We start from the raw sequence: 15,420 nt of genomic DNA, 5'->3' as shown, positions 1-15,420 counted from the left end.
GTAGGTTTTCAAGTTAGGAATATACTTTCTTTAATAGGTGCTATTCAAATTTTATATTTCCTCCAGAGTTAGTTTCATTAATTTGTCTTCTAAGTTACTTCTTAGAAGTTGTCAAATTTATTTCAAAAAAGATTTTTGTAATATGCTTTCTATATCCTTTTAAATTCTGTAAAATCTGTGGTAATGTCTCCTAGATCTTAATATTGTAATTTTTAAAATGTATAACTGATATTGTGTAACTGGAAGAAAAGGTCTAAAAGAGCAGGGGAATTGGGAGGGGTAAGGGAAGGGAAAAAAGGGAAAGGAAAAAATATGAGAAGAGGAAAAAAAGGGAAACAAAGTCTTTGCAAACAGGGAAGGGAGGGCAAGGGAAGGGGAAAAAAATAAGAAGCAAGAGACTCATGTAATGTACAAGATCCCAATGATGAATGTAACTGTATTGTATACCTAAAATGTACCAATAAAGTTGATGGGGAAAAAAATTAAAATATAAATAAATAAATATTAAATAACACTCTCTTCTGCTCAGCCTCCCTCCATCTGAATACTTGCTCTAGTTTAAGAATAGAGAGGTGGGTCATACGGTGACTAAAATCTTCCAGTGATCTTCTTTCCACAGTCACACCAATTTGAACAACTTTTCACTCACTAAACTAACTTCATAAGAGCTATAGAAGCCAGGTGAGAGACCCTGGTTTTAATACAATATGTAAAGATACACTGAAGAAGACAGAAAGAAAAGCATGTCCCCCAATTCCAAACAACATGCATCCTAGAGAGAGACATACCTCATGTACTTGGAAGAGGAAGAAGGAATTAAGTTCAAGCCCTAACCTTGAAAACTAATGCCAGGCCCACCACCATGAAACCCAGTAGCAGGCAGAACCACAGAACCCCCTACTGTAGGCCAGCCTCATGAATTAAACTTCTGGAATCATGTTAGCCAGGCAGCCAAGGGACTGCCTCCACCACTCCTCCTCCAACCTTGGGCAGCAGAGGGAAGAGCTAAACTGTGCCCACTAGGGAGCAAGGCATGAAAGTTAGCACAAGACTTTACCTCAAAGCTCACTACCAGGCCCTGCAACAGTAGGACTCAGTGCCAGGCAGAAACCAAGAGTCTCTATATTCAGAAATATACAGACTGAGCCTTTTCATCCATCCCAGCATGATATAGAGATCTGTACCCATACAGAACAATTGTATGCATCATTTCCAACTGCAATGTGGGCTTGGGTATATGCCTGAATTGTGCAGATCCTTGCAGCTGTGAGATTCAGGTGCAATTCAAGGCTTAGCCTTGGAAGACAAGGGACTGTCTCTACCAACAATACTACACTCAGATAGCACAGCATAGAGCAAGAACCTATTCACCAGAGGTGAAAAGGGTGGTAAGCATAGTACTTTGCTATAGAACTCTCTGCTAGGCTGGGCAGATTACAATAGCATTCTCACCCAGGCCAGTGCTCATAGATGAAGCCTCCAGAACATCCCCACTGCCAGAAAAGACACATGGCCCCAATCTATCAGACTTACATTTCAGCCAGCATCACTTCTTTCTGGTTGCAGCATTCTTGGGCTACGAGTCCACCTCAGAGCAACAGGCATCCAGGGAAGTGCAAGCCTTAGTCCTGCCCCAGTACTGCACTGGTCTCAAAGGGCTATGGGCTCAAGGTATGACCCAGCATTATACCATTAGTGGCCAAAGGACTGCCTACCTCATTTCTCCTCCAACTTGTTGCAGCACACATGGAAAGAAAAATTTTCTACTTCTGGGAAGAAAAAAAAAGGCAAGCACCAAGTTGTACCACAGGAGCCTGGGGCTGGTTTTTCCATAGTGATTCTGCTCAGAATCTCACTATCTAATCACAGGCTAGTAACCATGGATTGAGATGATGAACTATCCTTCTTAGGTGCTTCTCTGATTCATGCTGTATAACATATTCCCTGAAGATTTGGGACAAAGCTGAGCTTTGATTGCCCTCTATTGATGAAATGGTGACAACACACCAACACTGGGCTGGTGGCAAACCTGGATAACCCATTGCAGAAATAGTGGAAGTTACTAAAGGCTCAGAGAACACAATTAGCCTGCTTCAAATTTCAGGAAAGACAGGAACAAGCAAAACCAGATTATAAAAACTGGAATAACTACCTAATCCCTCTGTTATGGTTTAGATATAGATGTCTCCCCAAATCCTCATGCATTCATAGACAGGGCTTTGGGAATGATTAAATAATAGTGGCATTATTATACCTAACTTGCTTTTAGGTGGTTGGGTCTGATCCAAAGAGATGGGCTACTCCTGACGTGACCTGGTAGGGTGTGTCTCCCTCCCCAGCTCTTTCCTTCCTCTCTGCTTCCTAGCCAATGTGATGTTTGATCAGCTTTTTCTCTATTATGCCCCTCTACTATGCTGTCCTCCCTTACAGTCAGCTGAACAAGACTGAAACATGAGCCAAAATAAACCTCTTTTCCTTTAAGTTGTGGGTGTTGAGTATTGTGTCTCAGTAACAAGAAAGCCACTAAGACAGATTTTTTATTACTAGAGAAGTGGGGTTGTTGCTGTGACTGTACCTGACCATGGGGTTAATAACCTTTGGAACTAGAAAGGTTTGGAGATGCTTGCTGAAAAAGCAGCTCTAGAATGCTATAAACCAAGCTTGACAAGAGATTATAGTCATTTCTCAGAAGCACAGAATGCTGATAAAAAGGCAAACAATAAAGACTAGGCTTAGAGAACAAAGATTCTGTTGACAGTTGGGATAGAGACCATGTATGTTCTGCTCTGGCAAAAAAATTGTCTACATTTTGCTCATGTCCTGAGACTTTGTGGGAGAGTGAGATTGGGAGCAACAGACTAATTATTCTGATGGAGGAATTTCCAGGTAGCCTAACATTCAGGCTGTGGGATGGATACTGCTTGCAGCTTTTAGCCATGTTTATACTGAAAAATCAGAAGCATAAACTCCATTTGAAAAGTTTTTAATTTCCCCAGAAAGGAAGTACCTGTAAAGTTAGAAAAGGAGAAAGCTTGGTTGCTAAAAAGATAGGCACTAAAATGAAGCCAAGTAATTTACAACAGGACAATAGGAAAGATGCCTTGAGGAACCAGCAAGGCCCCATCCTTTGTGGGCTTAAAATTTCAAAAGTGAAAGACTGCTTTGAGAAGAGAGCCCCAGGGCACTGTGCTAGAGAACAGCTGCCTAGGGAATTTGTTCTCTGGGATTTGGTTCACAGTGCTTAGCCATCCAGGCACCTGAGGGCCTCTGCAGCCATGATACAAGAGGGTCTGGCTACTGTTTGATCTAGTGGAAGACCTTGATACCATCCACATGGTTAGGTTTGCAAACATAAAGAATATGAGAGTTGTGGGGTCAGGGAGGCTTCCACTCAGATTTCAGAAGAGTTTGCTCTGAGTCTCAGAACAGACTTCAGACTTTAGCCTTTCAGCAATGCTGGAACTATAAAAACTTTGGAAAGTCTTAGAGACAGACTAAATAAATGCATTTTGCATAAAGAGATAGGCATGAGTCTTGTGGGGGTCAGGAACAGAATACTGTGGTTTACAACTAGATTTCCTCCCAAAGCTTCATTCACCCATAGGTGGGGCTTTTGGAAAGTAACTGGATAATGCATACCCATAGGTGACTTGCTGTTAGGTGGTTGGGTAGGGTGGGAAGAGGTGGGCCACTAGGGGCATGACCTGGAAAGGTATATCTCCCTCCTGGCTCCTCCCTTCACTTTCTCTGCTTCCTGGCTGCCTTGATATGAGCAGTTCTCCTCCACCCAGGTCTTTCCACTATGCTAGCAAACATGCAAGAACTGAAACTTCTAAAACATAAAACAAAGTAAACCTCTCCTCCTTCAAGTTGCTATGTTGGTACTTTGACCCAGTGTTAAAGAAAGAGACTAAGACACTCTCAATTGTGCAGGCAATGTTGCACACCAACAAGCATAAAGAATTTTTAAGAAGTATGACCTCACCTAGCAAAATGAAAGAACAAAAATTGCTCAGATGGTATGGTGGTTAATTAATGGTCAACTTAAGTGGGAACACCCAGCTGAATTGAGTTATCATGGTTCTGGGGAACAGTATAAAAGGAGAACAGGAGGTGAGGATTTTATTCAAATTTCTCTCAGAGAAGCTATGGCTGTTTTCAGCTGAGCTCTGCCTTTTCCAAGGATAGCTGTTCTGCTCATGGGATGAGCTTCACCTTGAGTGTCTCTTTTGGCCTTTGGCACAGACACTTCAGCTGGAAGCTCTCGTCTTGGCCTTCACCTTGGGTATCAGCTCCTAGTTCTCAGCACAGATTCTTCAGCTTCCAGCATCTGCTTTTCAGCCTGCTGGTGCAGACTCTCTAGTCTCTGGCGCCAGCCCTTGGACTTTCTGGCGCAAACCCTTTGGTCTTCCCTCATAGAATCCTCGGTCTCCTGATATGGACTTGCACGGGACACTGCCATGGGCTCTAGGCCTTTAGCTGGACTTGTTCAGGACATTGCCATGGGATACAGGCCCTTGGCTGGATTCTTCAGATCTCTAGCATGCAGACTGATTTTGTACTCTTCTATATATGACTCCAGTAAGAACTGACTAATACAGATGGAAAATTTTAAGTACTTGTTTTAGTAAATCTCAATAAAAGAGTACAAAAATGATTCAATACTTTAACATAGAAAAAATTCAGAAATGGAAACAATTTTTGAAAATCAAACAGAAGTCCTTGGTCTGAAAATTACCCTAAACAAAATTAAATCTACAATAGAAAGTATCAATAACAGAATGGATCTAACAAAAGAATAAGTGAATTTGAAGACTATTTGAAAATACTCATTTGGAGAAATGGAAAAGAAAGAATGAAAAAAAAACTTATGAGAACTTTGGGGCAACGTTAGCAGAGCAAATATTCTAATCAAAATATTTCAAATCTCAGAGATTTTTGTGCTAAAGGAGCTACACTTTACCTGTTTGTGATTTCTATGGGAATTGAGTAAAAGAATGTTCAACCAATTGGTAACAAATATCTCTCAAAACCATCAATTTCTTTAATCCAAGTTACCATTATCTTTTACTCTGATTACAGCAGTAGCCTTTAATAGTGCACACCCTCCTGAGTGAATATCCTGCATCCAATCCCATTCCCTTTATTTTACTCTACTCCCAGAAGCCAGAATAGTGAAGGATGAGAAGGAGAAGGAGAAGGAGGAGAAGGAGAAGGAGAAGGAGGAGAAGGAGAAGGAGAAAGAGAAGAGGAGGAGGAGCAGAAAGAAAAGAAAGAAGAAAGAAGGGGGGGAAGGAAGGAAGGGAGGGAGGGAAAGAAAGATGCAGCAGCACCACCACCACCACATATCTGGCTACCTTTTCATTTTGCACCCCATCATGTACCACCTCACCCCTCCTGTAATACAGCCTCACTGGTATTTTGACATTACCTCCAGCTCACCTCCTCCTACACAGCACAGGCACTAATAAGACAGTCCTCCCCTCTGTAACTTCTTTCACAACCTCACCCCTTCATCTTCCCTAATGTCTGATGTGACTACAGTCCCTTTGCTGATACCAAGTCCCTCTTATTAGACTCACACAAAATTTAGAGCTAAAATAGCATAACAGGGCATTCATGTTCTGCCTACGAACTTTCTCAAAGACTTTCAAAAAAGACACCAAAAAAGTCCTTCATACACAATGTGCTCTGCACACCTCACACAAAGATACAAATTTCTGTACCAAAGCTTATCTTTAAGACTACAGAAATTCAGACCAGACTTTTCTAGAAACTACCTTCACAATGAGCAGAGATCAACTCTTGCCTTCAGCATCCGAGAACAATGGACTTTGTATCTAAACAGCTGCTGTGAATTTCTCCCTGTTTGCCAATAAAAGCTTTCCTTACCCTTTTCTCTTTTGGTCCATCACTGGCTTGCCCTCACATATGTCCAGATTATAATTTACTCATTTCTGAATGTATAATAAATTCTTTATACTTGGAGATAATTTTTTCCTTTCTTTACAACATTGACATAGCTAATCATCCTTCACTGTCAGGAGAAACTGCATTTCTCCAAAAGGGCTTTCCTGACCATTGTGATTCCTTCAGGTTGCTCTTAGATACTCTCCCAGGATATTATACTTCTATGATATTTATCACAGGTATAATCAATAATTTTGGTAATTTGGCTCAATATCTCTCTTTTATGTGCTTTATCACATCAAGGGCACTCTGCGTTGGCCATAGCATGAGTTTTTAAATGTATATTGAATGGATGGATATATAAACAATGAAAGAAAAATACCAAACTGAAAAAATACTTATGCTTATGAGTAATCAATGATTATGTGGAATAAAATAACAATTTCATCTTTCAGGTAAACCTAAAGAATGGGGATTTTAGGCTGGGGATTTAGCTTAGTGGCGCTGTGCCTGCCTCACAAGCACAAGGTCCTCAGTTTGATCCCCAGTACAAAGAAAAGAGGGAGGGGATTTTGTTTGGTTAGGTAGAGTCTTTCTTTTGTTTTCTTTTTTGGTTTTATTTTGTTTTCAGATAGTATCTCACCATGTTGACCAGAATGGCCTCAACCTCCTGAGCTCAAGCAATACTGCTTCAGCCTCCCAAGCAGCTGGAATTACAGGCATATACGACCATGCCCACCTAAAGTTTTTAATGATACCAACACTGGCAAGAGTATAAGGAGACAAGAAATTTCATGCACTGCTTGTGGGACTATAAAAGTATACTGCCTTCCTAGGAAGCCTTTGTCACTATGTGTCAACAAGCTTTAAATATTTATCTGTTTAGATAAGGCATTGGACATTGTTATGTGCTGTTATCTTCCCACTTCCCCAACAATTCATAATTTGAAGCCCCTAATGACTATATTTAGCAATATGGTCTTTAAAGAAGTAAGTTCAAATGAGCCCACAACAAGATATACAATCAACACACAAAAATAGATAGCATTCCTGTACACTAATAACTGAGAAACTGGGGAAAAAATATAATTCACAATAGCACTAAGAAAAATTAAATACTTAAGAATTAACCTAGCTAAGTGGAAGAACTCTACAATGAAAACTACAGTGCACTGAAAAAGGAAATTGAAGAAGACATCAGAGAAGGAAAATATAAATAGGCAGAACCAATATAGTCAAAATGGCCATGCTTACAAATATAGATTTAATGCAATCCGAATCAAAATTCCAACACCATTCTTCACAGAACTGTAGAAAAAAATCTCAAAATTTACGTGGAACCAGAAGAGACCAAGAATAGCAAAAGCAATCCTGGGTAAAAAGAGCAAATGGGGAGGCACCACAATCCCAGGTTAAAGTTATGTTACAAAGCTACTGTGATAAAAATAGCATAATGCTGGCGCGCACACACACACACACACACACACACAAACATAAGGATCAATGCAACAGAATAGAAGATGCATAAACAATGCCAATTACATTCAACAATTTGATCTTTGACAAAGGGGCCAATCATGTACATTGAAGGCAAGATAGCCTCTTTAATACATGGTGTTGGGAGAACTGACTATTCACCTACAGAAGATTGAATCTAGACCCATACTTTTCACCATGCACTAAACTAAAATCAAAATGGATCAAAGAACTACATGTTAAACAGAAACACTTGACCTGCTGGAAAACAAGATTGGTAAAACCTTGAAATCATAGGAACAGGCAAGGACTTTCTGAACAGAACCCTAGATGCACAGTAAAAAGTTCTCAGAATGGACACATGGGATCACAGTAAATTTTAAAACTTCGGCCCAGAAAAAGAAACAGATAACAAAGTGAAAAGAGAATCTATAGAATGGGAAAAAATTGTGCCAGTGATTCTTCTGACAGAGAACTAGTACCTAGAATATATGAAGAACTTAAAAATAATCAGATCCCCCCAAAATGCAAGACCCAATCAAAAATGGGCAAGCAAAATGAATAGATACTTCAGAGAAGTACAAATGGCCAATAAATACATGAAGAAATGCTCAATATCACTGACCACTAGAAAAATTCTATCTTACCCTCAGAAAAAATTGCCATCATCAAGAAATCAAGCAATGGCTTCTTCGAGTGGTGAAAAGGAGAAGGAACGGCTGGGAGGCAGCTCGGCATAGGCAGGCAGTAACAGTACGCGGGAGCGTCTGTTGTCTGTGCTTGAAGATCTGGAGGTCTTGTCGAGGAAACTTATAGAAATGCTGGCAATTTCAAGAAACCAAAAGTTGTCACAGGCTGGGGAGGAAAACCAGGTCCTTGAGTTGTTAATTCACCGAGATGGGGAATTTCAGGAACTAATGAAATTGGTACTTAATCAGGGAAAAATCCATCATGAAATGCAAGTTTTAGAAAAAGAAGTAGAGAAGAGAGACAGTGATATTCAGCAACTACAGAAACAGCTAAAGGAAGCAGAACAAATACTGGCAACAGCTGTTTACCAAGCAAAAAAGAAACTCAAGTCAATAGAAAAAACAAGAAAAGGTGTTATCTCCTCTGAAGAAATAATTAAGTATGCACATGGGATTAGTGCAAGTAATGCTGTGTGTGCCCCACTGACCTGGGTTCCAGGAGACCCACGAAGACTGTACCTAACTGATTTAGAGATGAGAAGTGGATTGCTGGGTCAGATGAACAATCCTTCCACGAATGGTGTGAATGGTCATTTGCCAGGGGATGCCCTTGCAGCCGGTAGACTAGCAGATGTCCTTGCTCCACAGTATCCATGGCAGTAAAATGATATGTGAATGAATATGTTACCACCAAACCACAGTACTGACTTTTTGTTGGAACCTCCTGGGCATAATAAAGAAAATGAAGATGATGTAGAGGTTATGTCAACGGATTCCTCAAGCAGTAGTAGTGACTCTGATTAAAAAACATGTGAGACAGCCTACAAAACTGAAGACCATAGAATTCTGTTTTTATACAGTAGCAAGGAGGCATAAACTGCAAAGGCATAAGGAATAGCCACAGAAATATTAGCTGTGATGGAATTGTGCAGCCCATTAAAAGTCAAATTGTGCAGCCCCCACCCCCCGCAAAAAAAGAAATCAAGCAATAACAAATGCTGGAGAGGTTGTGGGGATAAAGAAACCCTTATACATTGTTGGTGGGAATGTAAACCAGTACAACCACTATGGAAATGAGTATAGAGATTCCTCAAAAAATAAAAACTAGAAATTCCATTTGACCCAGGTATTCCCCTTCTAGGTATCTTCCTGAAAGAGTTAAAGACATCATAGTACAGTGATACATGAACACCCATGTTTATCACAGCACAATTCATAATAGCTAAATCTTGGAAGAGGCCCATATGTCAATCAACAGATGAATGCATAAAGAAAAGCCAGTATTTACACAGCATGGAGTACTACTCTGCCATAAAGGATAAACTTGAGTCATTTGTAGGAAAATGGATGCAGACGGAGACCATAATGTTAAATGAAATAAATCAGACACACAAGCTTAAATATCACATTGTTTTATTATATTAGAAATCCAGAAAAAAAATAAAGAGCAAGATAATGGATAATAGGAAGTAGGGAGATAAATTGTTCTCAAAGGGGAAGGGGATCAAGAGATGAAAGAAGGGAGGTAGAGGATAAGGAATGAATAAAAGGAATTGGGATGTGTTATGCACATGTACCAACTCCACACAAGGAATATAAACATGTGTACTTCAAATATATACAACAACAAAAAATAGGAAGGGAATCAGGAGATAGGTAGAGCAGGGGAGGGAGGAAAATGAAAGGGGATAAAAAAAGGAATTAAGATGTGTTATGTACAACTTCCCACAAAAAATGCAAACATTGTATACCACACATATGTGGTATATAAAATTAAAATAAATGAATAAAATGACACTAGAGTGAGTCATAATCCAATTTCACTGTTGTCTGAAAAGAAGAGGAAATCTGGATGCAGGGAAAGACACTAGGTGCTTGCTCACAAAGGAAAGATGTATGAAGACCCAGCCAGAAGGAAACCAACTGCAGTCAAACTAGAGAGGCCTCAGAAGGAACCTTGGACTTACCAGCCTCCAGAATTTGGAAAAAAAACAATTCTTATCTGTTGTTTCGGCCACCTATTCTATAGTATTTTGTTACAGCTTGCTAATTCACATAATAAGAATCTTACTCTCAATTAGAAATATGGCTAAGATTTGTAAAACTGCTAAATACATGAGGTGAATCATTGTGTTTGTTCATTTGTTTTAAGTCAGTCATGACAGTAAGTGCTGTGGATAATGTGGGGAGCAAAATGGGTTTGTGATCCTCTACCTGGAGCTGGCATTTACCTGGGACATAGACAGTGAACCAAAAGGCATGTGCCTATGTCCTTGGCTAAATGCTATAAAGGGAAAGCTCAAGATGTCAGGTGAGGGTAGAATAGGGCAAAACTGCATTTGGATAGGTGTTGGGGATGGCAGGGACAAGGAAGATTTCTGAGAATGTGTAATAACTGATTACAGTCTGAAGGATAATAGGGGGCTGCTTTTCTACCTGAAGGTGAGCACCATGTGGGCAGAAGCACTGTTGCAGAAGGAGCTTACTGGTATGGATAAAGCACTGATGAGGCCAGGGAAGGCAGAGGGTCAAGGAGCAAGAAGCAGGGCTAGAATGGGGAGATACTAAGTGACTTCAGTGACACAAGATTGGCAATATTAAAGCAGACCAAATCATTTATGGTTTCCTCTGTGATATGGGTAGCTTTCTCCTTTCTCCTTTTTAATATTTTCCTACTTTTCTACAGTGACTTTCTATTATATTATCAGAAAAAATAATAAAACTTCAAATATTAAAGACTGGGCATAAAATGTGAAAGTTTGGATGAGTATCCGCTTCCATTGAGAAGCGCCCCAACATACTGAGTTTTGATAACAGTATCAAGTATACACTTAATATACTCTTACATAAGATATACTCTTCAACCCGTCTCCTTGGTTTGGTATGTGACTTTGTAGGAAAAGTGGGCTTCAAAGAGAACTCTAGGGCCGCGGATTTAGCTCAGTGGTTTCACCACCTGCTACGCAAGTGCAAGGACCCGAGTTTGATCCCCAGTACAAAAAACAAAAAAAAAAGAGAACTCTAGGTGATGGGTAGAAGCTTCCTTTATTTTATTTATTTATCTTTTTTTTTGTACCGGGGATTGAACTCGGGACCTTGAGCTTGCAAGGCAGGCAGCAGAACCAGAGCAAAATCCCCAACCTTTCTCTTTTAAAATATGTTTACTTCCAAGCAACAAATATCTTTGGAATTTTTTATGCATTTCAAATATAACATCTCTCAAAAAGACATGAAACAGTATCCTAAATAGTTTAAAATAGGCTTATCTGGGGCTGCATATGTCTCAAGCGGTAGATGCTTAATTAGCATGCACCAAGCCCTGGGTTCAAATTCCAGTACCCCCTGACACACACATCTCACCCATCTTTCTCCCACACTTAAGCAGCCTCTGGTACTTGGATCAGGACCTTCTCACACTCTGAGCTTGCCCTGGACTCCCAGGCTGCAGTATTGCCTGTAGGTGCAATGACTTCCCAGAGTACCAACTGCCATAATAGAAGAGTGCTCTAAACAGCACTGCTGTTCCCACTTTGCTCACAGAACAACAATCTCTGTCAAAGAAAAATTCTATGCCATCCCTGACTCCAAATCACCAGTTCTCATTTAAACAGAAATGGTTTCAATTCGTTTCAACAGCAGAGAAATTGTTCTGAATGCTTACTATAATATTGGATATATGTCATTATTATTTGTCCAGACCCATAGAACATATAAATCCAACAATGAATCCCAATGTAAAATATGGACTCTGAATGATTATGATGTGGGGATATAGGTTCATCAATGGTAACAACTGTACCACTCTGGTAGAGGATGTTAATAATGGGGCATGCATGTGAAGGTGGAGAGTAAATGGGAAGTCTGCCTGCTCAGTATTTCAATAAAACTAAAACTGCTATTAAAAAGTCATTTTAAAAAGGATTAGAGAAATTTTGGTTATACACTGTCTTCACCACAAGAACCTAATTTCATGATATACATTATTCTAGCTTCAATTGCAATCATCCTTCAGTTCCATCCTTCCTGACCTTGACTAAACACTTACCAGCATGAGACACAATTAAGGGAAGATTCAGTGTTGGGATCCTGGACAAGAAGACCTCTATTGAGTCTGCATGTGCTCGTGTACAAGACATTCTGGGGATAAGGTCCTTGACCTTTAACCTCAGAACAAATACTTCAAGGGAGTCATTCTTCCCAATTAAAGATGAGAATAGACCCTACCGAGGTCCCCAGTCGCACGGAACATGCCGAATCACCCCGCTGCAGACAGGCAGGTCTGCACACGCCCGCCCTACCACGGTCCCGAATTGTGCAGAACACACCGAATCAGCCCGCTGCAGACAGGCAGGTCTGTGGACACCCTACCGAGGTCCCAAGCCGTGCAGAACACCTGGAATCAGCCGGCGCCCTGGCAACAATCAACTGGACCCACCCCCGCTCCTCTGTACAGCCACCTGGTTCCACACTACAAAAACACAGAGGACACCGGAACACCAGACCACAGTAGTGAGTCCCACTGCTCCCGGCCCATAGGTAGGGGATTCTGAGCCACCATCCCACTGCTCCTGGTCCAGAGAAAGGGGCTTCCCGGCCACCATCCCTCCCACTGCTCCCAGCCCACAGGAAAGGGCTTTTGGGCCACAATCCTTACCGCTGCTCCTGGCCCCTGTCTCACCTCTCCCAGCTCAGAGGAGGTAACCCATACAGGCGCCAACAGCCACCCCCCCCAGTAGAAATGAGAAAACATGTAAATAAGTCTCAAAACCAGACTTCCAGATCACCTACAGCAACCCCAAAGGGAAATGAGATGGAACACTCTGATACTCAACCACCTAGACCCACTGAACTGGCAACAAAAGGGGATCTGGAAAAAATGAAATCAGAAATAATTTCTCAGATAACAGGAGAAATCGTGCCCCTAGTGCAAGACTGATTAATAAATCTAGAGAGGACCTGAGGAACACGATGGAATCCCAACATAAGAAACAAATGGAATCCATAAAACAGATGCAAATAGATTTCCAGGACATGAAAAACTCCACTGAAAGTCTACACAGCAGAATGAGCCAATGTGAGGACAGAATTTCAGATATAGAAGATAAGATTGCAATTAGTGACCAGGAAAAGAAAACTTGCTTCAAAATTATAAGGGAACATGAAAAATCAATCCAGCAGCTGCTAAATGATGCAAAAAAGAATAACATAAGACTGATCAGAGTCAGTGAAGAAACAGGAGAGAGTTCAGATGACATAAAAAAATCTCTTCACATAAATCATGGCAGAAAACTTCCCAAGCAGGGGAAAAGAGCTTGACATACAGATAAGTGAGGCATATAGGACTCCAAATAGCCTTGATCAAAAAAAGCTACACATAGGCATATAATTGTTAAGATTCCAGAAACACAACAGAAGAACAAAGATCTACAAGCAGTCAGAGAAAAGAAACAAATCACATACAAAGGAAAGATCATCAGAATCACAGCAGATTTCTCAACACAAACCATCAAGGCAAGAAGAGCTTGGAGTGACATATTCCAAGCCCTAAAAGAAAACAGCCTCCAACCCAGATTGATGTACCCTGCAAAACTATCTTTCAAAATGGATGGAGAAATAAGATACTTTCATGACAAAGAGCACCTTAGGAACTTTGTGAATACCAAACCAGCACTCCAAAGAATTTTACACAATATCCTAGGAACAGACATTGAGGATCACAACCCCAGGAAGCAAAGCAAAATGACCCCATCTAGCATGACAAGAAATTAAATGTAAAGGGGGAGAACCCAACAAAAAGAAAAAGTCATGGCAATGACAAGTCAATACGTTTCAGTTATAACCATTAATGTTAATGGTCTCAATTCACCAATCAAAAGAAATAGACTGGCCAGAATGGGTCAGGAAGCAAAATCCAACAATATGGTGCATACAAGAAACACACTTAATTCAAAAGGAAACTCATAGACTGAAAGTTAAAGGGTGGAAAACAATACTCCATGTGACAGGAACCCGAAAAAAAAGCAGGGGTAGCTATCCTCTTTGCAGATCAAGTAGATTTCAAACCAACATTGATTAAGAGAGATAAAGAAGGACACTACATTCTTGTAAAGGGAAGAATCCAAGAGGAAGAGATGACAATCATAAATATGTATGCATCAAACACTAGTGCACCCAACTATATAAAACAAATACTAACGGACATGAAAAGCCATATATGCACTAATAGAATTGTAGTGGGGGACCTCAACACCCCACTGGCACAAATAGATAGATCAACTAGACTAAAAATAAGTAATGAAATACTAGAACTCAATTGAACTCTTGAACAAATGAACTTAACAGATGTTTACAGAGTCTTCCACCCCACAAAATCAGAATACACATTCTTCTCAGCTGCACATGGGTCATTCTCAAAAATAGACCACATACTTGCATGTAGAACATGTTTAAGTGAGTGCAAAGGAATTGAAGTTATCCCCTGTATATTATCAGACCATAGTGCGATGAAATTAGAGATCTATAGCAAAAGAAACTCAAAAAATTTCATAAACACGTGGAAATTGAACAACACACTTCTGAATAACAAATGGGTCACAGAGGAAATTAAAGAAGAAATCAGACAGTTCCTTCAATTAAATGACAATGACAATACAACATATGGGAATCTATGGGACACAATGAAAGCAGTCTTACGAGGGAAATTCATAGCAGTGAATCCGCATATTAGGAAAACAGAATGAGCCCAATTAAACAACCTGATGCTGAACCTCAAGCTTCTAGAAAAAGAAGAGCAGGACAACCCCAAAGCTCATACAAGGGAGGAAATTATAAACATCAGAGGAGAAATCAATGCAATGGAGACTAAGAGAATGATACAAAAAGTCAATGAAGCCAAGAGTTGGTTCTTCGAAAGGATCAACAAAATTGACAAACTTTTAGCTAACCTTGTCAGAAAAAGGAAAGAAAAGCCCCAAATCCATGCAAATAGGAATGAAAAGGGTGAAATTACAACAGACCCAGCAGAAATCCAGAGGATCATCAATACCTACTTCCAGAACCTATACGCCAATAAAATGGACAACACAGAAGAAATGGACAGATTCCTAGATACATATGAATTGCCAAAGTTGAACGAAGAAGACCTAAAAATTCTGAACAACCCAATATCAGCCAATGAAATTGAAAATGTAATTAAAAACTTATCAACTAAGAAAAGCCCGGGCCCTGATGGCTTCACTGCTGAATTCTACAAGACATTTAGAGAGGAACTACTGCCACTACTGTTTAAACTCTTCAATGAAATTGAAAGGGAAGCAATGCTCTCAGATTCATTCCTGGAAGCAAG

At 40.2% G+C, this 15,420-nt stretch overlaps 1 pseudogene; it reads left to right on the top strand.

The window, feature by feature from the left end:
• The first annotated feature begins 8,077 nt into the window (after nt 1-8,077).
• Nucleotides 8,078-8,946, top strand: LOC101715144 (mediator of RNA polymerase II transcription subunit 4 pseudogene; annotated as a pseudogene).
• Nucleotides 8,947-15,420: the final 6,474 nt, after the last annotated feature.

Source organism: Heterocephalus glaber, unplaced genomic scaffold (genome assembly GCF_053883595.1).
Source record: "Heterocephalus glaber isolate CG9 unplaced genomic scaffold, H.glaber_assembly_v1.0 deba00000122, whole genome shotgun sequence".
Classification (NCBI taxonomy): Eukaryota; Metazoa; Chordata; class Mammalia; order Rodentia; family Bathyergidae; genus Heterocephalus; species Heterocephalus glaber.
This window is presented reverse-complemented; position numbering and strand designations above follow the sequence as displayed.